Raw genomic sequence first — 5,304 nt, forward strand, 5'->3', positions numbered from 1 at the left:
TTCGTAGACTCCTGCACATGGGTCCCAGCCGACACGGACAAGCATGTTCATATCAGCATTTTTGGAATAGTCATATCTAGAAAGAGCCTCAATGTCCATTAACAAGAGTCTGAACAAATAAATGATGGTATTCGTAAAATGAAATACTGCACAGCAAGAAAAAAACAGAATTCCTGAAGCACAAAAATGACAGGGGAAAGTTCTAGGAGTATATATTTATGTGAGTGTGTGTATGTATGTATGTATATATACATACACACATACAGTATTATCTTCCACTTGTATAAACTTTAAAGCTAAACTATGAGGGATGCAGATGTGGTAAAAATTCAAGACAGTGGTTAGCTCTAAAAGGCAGGCAGAGGAATCAGGTCAGAATGAACACACAGGAGCATCAGCTGTTTTATTTTGTAAGCTTATTGGTGAATGCATTGCTGTTCATTTCATTACTACTCCTTAAACTGTACATAAAACTTTACATATAAATTATATAAATACATTATTTTGTATATATGTTATGTTTAATAAAAATAAATGTAGATATATATATATATATATAATATTTATCCATGCAGTTACCATGCTTAGAGATCAGCCTTCCAACAATGTGCGGTTTATTTGTTTGTGGTTGTTTTTAATGTGTTTCTCTCGCTTTAGGTATTTTGGTTGCTGGTTTCCTATTTCATACATATGCAAAGCTGAAATTTTCCAGATCTATTTTACTCCAATACGAAAATGTTTCTGCAAAATAATTGCTATAAAATGCCTTCTCTTCTGCACTGCTGTGGTAGGAAGGTGTTCTAAATTATCTTAAATTTTGGATAAAAAGAAAATAATTTCTAACATGAGTGCTATCTGGAAAGCTCTTCCTGCACACTCTGAAGTTCTTTATGGTGATTTCTTGTGTCACACTATCAAACATACCACCTGGCTGTGGCAGCTGTGGATAAAACCTATCCACTTGCATTCTCACGGGGCTTGTGCTATTTCATATTATAATTCCTGCTCCCAATGGATGTCACCGGAAGAAGATGTGTCCGTGGGTCCAAAGTGTCTCCCAGGGTTATTGCTGAGCTCTCCTCTCTCTGCTGTCTCCCTCCCATCTGCATGCTCCTCTTCCAGCCTGACCCGGCCCTGCCAACCACCTCACGATATTGACTGTTCTGCCATCGTCTCCATCTGGAAATTTTAAGACACATTCATTCCCTGACTTCCGGAACAATCAGTGTCTCTGCTTGCACACTAAACAACAAAGCAAGAGGCAACTTTTTTCAAGATTTTTTTTTTTTTTTAACTTTTACATCACTTATTTCCATGCCTCTAGGTGCACTAACCTCAGCAAGATGGCACATCAGGCTCTGTCGGTCATTGTCACTGATTCTCGAGTTGAAATACAAAGCCTCACCCATGTTATGACACCGTTCCCTCATCCTTTGCATGGGGCGGGACAGCCCTTGCCCAAAGGATTCCCTCCCATTCACCCCAGTTGTATCCCATTTTATCTCCATTACTACAGGAAACACGAAGATAGGTCACTGGGGATTATGAAGGGTATGTGTTCCTAGGAGTCATGAGAGATTTTCCAGCACGTCGTCAGGCATATGTCTCCAGCCGTGTTCTGCCCTGTATGGAACGTAATGGGAGAATTGATCACTCTTGCATATTGATATCAAATGTATGCACTGCCAAGTTTCTTACATTAAAACATAGGACGTGTTCAAGAAGTTCAGTTTTTGGTCAGTTACTAAATGTGAAACCCATTTTCTTCTAAAAAGTTTTTATAGTGCTGACCACAGATTTGGCCATAATACCCTCTCCAGCCCACAAAGTATCAGAAATAGCACACTATTGTAATGAAAACAAGTTGAACACAACATTGTTTTGAAAATGACAATAAAACATGCAACAGCCACAAATAAATCCTTTCTATTTATTTGAATTCTGGTGCTCGAGGAAAGGTCAGTTCATCTAGGAGAGACAAAGGAGCAGCTGAAAACTTCTGTGAACATTCTGAAAGGGAATTCAGGCAACTTGCCAAGATTTGGGGATACCATGAGGCTGATTTGGGAGTAGGAGTAGTAGAAGAATCATCATCATTCAAGCGTTCCACTTCAACGTTTTCATCTTTTCATTGATACCAACCTATCACTTGTAGAACTCAAGTTATTTGTCTGTTCAGAATGAAATAATAGGGTAAGAGAAAGGTTGAAATCAAGACCAGAGGGGCTTCCCACAAGAAACAAAAGGAAGAAGCATCTTGTATAGGATGCATTGATGAGAAGCCCACACATTTTTACTTAGCACCTACTATCTGCCCCAGTTTAGGCTAGGTCTTAGGGATATGAAGATGAATGAGATGGTCACTATTCTCATAGTACTGACCTATGGGGGCAGGAAGGGTTGGGGGAGTGGAACAAAATGAGGCAAAGGGCTAGGAGAAAGACAGGTCAACATATACATTACACTACGATGTGCTGGAAGCTGTATTAAAGGCAGAGCATGGTGCTGTCTGGAGGAGTCTGGAAATGCTTCCCCCAAATGACAGTTAATCCTCAAAAATGACCAGGAATTTTTCAGAGGGAACAAAATGTACAAAACCACAGGCATGAAATCATTTTGGAAATGATGCGAGGTTCAGAGCCAATGCAGAGAAGAAGGGTAGGAAACAGGGAAACTAACCCTACATCCCTGAATGCCAAATGAGGGGCTAAATCCACTCTGTGGGTAACCTGGGGACCACAGCTTCGGTCTGTAATAGTATGTTAGTACAACAAAGGAAATTGACTAAGATGGAACTAATTGATCTTCGCATGACTTAGAAGAGAAATCGGCACTGGGAAATCATGGTCCCCTTTGTGGAGACAGAAAGGAGGGAATGGTCAAAAGGCATCAGATCAGAGTTTGTTTCTCTGGCACAGGGCAGCAATGGAGAGAGTTCAGTGACTTTCAAGTGATGTTGGGAAAGGAACTGACCTTGGGGTCTTGGGAAACAGAGCGCACGAGTGTGCAGTCCTGGATATTTGCAAGTGTGCACCTCAGCCTCTTACAATGTGATTTCATTTTCCTTTTGAACATACACTGAGTTTTATTTTTTCATGTCAGTGACTGCTGACGAAATGGAAATCATGTACCAACAGGTCATCTGCAAGTCGTGGGTCATATGGAAATGGGGAATTCATGTTTAATCATTGACAGTAGCTAATGAACAATCACTCACTTGTTCGAACCTCCCTTCGGCATGTCTGCAATGTGGTTCCTAGAATCATACTTTTCTGTTTCTTCCTTCCCACCCCCGACTTTCACCAATAAAAGAGTGCTTTGGTGGCTAGAAACCTCTCCACTGAAGAATGCTCTCTTAGAATAAATTTGTGGCATTTCAATAGTCCCACTTCTCTATGGTGCTGCTTTCTGGCTTTTCACAGATCTTAAATTTTAGAACCTGTGCCAAGACTAAGAATGTAACTAGTTAAACAAGAAGATGAAAAAATAAAAACATTACAATTTAAAATTTTTTACATTTTTACATTTTTAAGTGTTAAGCCCTCCTGCGTACTCAGGAAAAATATAGTTCTCAGAATACTAAGCCCTGTTATCTGATTCCCCTGTCCCTTGGAGTCACTGGGCTGGGTGGCCTCATCTCCCCTACTGTATGCATTACAGCCTTCTTAGTGCCTCAGGAAATGAAACTGGCCCAGCATCTGGCTTGTGTATACAGAAGGAAGGCACTGCCACCTACAGGTTATAAAATCAGGGACATAATAAATTAATAATTTGCAGGAAAAAATTATTTTATTAATATAACATTTCCATAGCCTTAAAACCCTCAGAGTTAGCGGGTTTATCCCTCTTGCCTTGGGGCAGATCTGTTCCTAAATATTCAAGAACTTGCACTGAGATTAAAGAGGCTCAGCTCTCAGACAATTAAAATCTAAGCAAAGTCAGACTGGGCTTGGCACAGAGTGATCAGTGAGGGTGTGACAGGCAACCACCTTCTAAAACATTCTTTAAACTCTGAAGTTTCTGGGCCTTAATTTCCTCATTTGTAAACAAAGATAATGGATTAGATTGGTGGTTCTCAAAGTGTGGTCCCTGGACCTGTATCATCAACATCGCCTGGGAAATATGCAAATGTCTCTGGTCCTTTCTCAAGCCCCAGACCCACTGAACTGGATACTCTGTGGATAGGACCCAGCAATTGGTGATTTCACTAAGACCTCCAAGGAATCGTAATGTACACACAAATGGGAGAATCGCTGATTAGATGATCCAGAAAAATCCACTGTGCAATTTCATACCTCTAGAGTGTTATCACTTGCAGTCAACCATCTGGCTATGGAGGAGCTCCCTGGGAAGACTGACCTTGAGGGAGGAGAGGGACAAAAGTTGGAGTTGCAGAAGCAAATTTACCACTCTATGGAATGGCCATGTGGCCATCCATGGATCATCTCAATGGTGAACTGTTTAAAAGCTATTGTTCCAACAAAAAGTTTTACACCCTAGCTCATCGATACATAAATGTATCTATCCATCACTCTGATCTCCCTCTGTGTAAATTAATACCTCCTCCCAGCTGAATTCCAACTACCGACTCCAACTGACCCCTGAAATCCACCGCAGAAAATTGAGTACTTAATGACATAGCATTCTGGAGTATTCGCAAATTGTTCCCCGTGATTATCTCATTTTGCTGACCAGCTCTCCCTAAGGACTCTTGCTTATAGAGCTCATATAGTCACCGTAGGCTTCTGGCAAGTTTCCACCATAGCTCTGACACAAACTGGTGTTTAGCCAATTGTCAACAATTGGCTTTATGTGGTTCTGTGGAAAACACAAATTTGAGTCTTTGAACAGATTTTAAGCCATCACAATTTCCCTCCTCCTTCTCCCTTCGTACTCCTGAAAGATTCTGTGAAAGAATCCTGTTGACGTTGGAAATAGCTACCACCCACAAAAAAGTAGCAGAAGTGGAAAAGCGGAGTCGGTGGGCGGGCTAAGCGTTGTATCAGACCCACATGTATAGATCAATGGTGTAGTCAGAACTCAAATGTCCTTTGTTTGGGGGCATTTACTTGGGCAGTTAAAGAAATAAAATCTAGGGCGCCTGGGTGGCTCAGTGGGTTAAGCCGCTGTCTTCGGCTCAGGTCATGATCTCAGGGGCCTGGGATCGAGGCCCGCATGGGGCTCTCGGCTCAGCAGGGAGCCTGCTTCCCTCTCTCTCTCTGCCTGCCTCTCCATTTACTTGTGATTTCTCTCTGTCAAATAAATAAATAAAATCTTTAAAAAAAAAAAAAAAGAAAGAAAATC

General features: G+C 41.2%; 1 long non-coding RNA gene across 1 annotated transcript in view; it reads right to left on the reverse strand.

Moving 5' to 3' along the window:
- Positions 1-1,382: 1,382 nt before the first annotated feature.
- The window catches only part of LOC131998724 (uncharacterized), an 83,908-nt gene continuing 79,986 nt past the window's right edge, over positions 1,383-5,304 (reverse strand). Inside the window, exon 3 of the long non-coding RNA XR_009398836.1 lies at positions 1,383-1,623. This is a non-coding gene — a long non-coding RNA (uncharacterized LOC131998724). The remainder of the gene's footprint in view (positions 1,624-5,304) is intronic.

This window comes from Mustela nigripes, chromosome 13, assembly GCF_022355385.1.
Source record: "Mustela nigripes isolate SB6536 chromosome 13, MUSNIG.SB6536, whole genome shotgun sequence".
NCBI lineage: Eukaryota > Metazoa > Chordata > Mammalia > Carnivora > Mustelidae > Mustela > Mustela nigripes.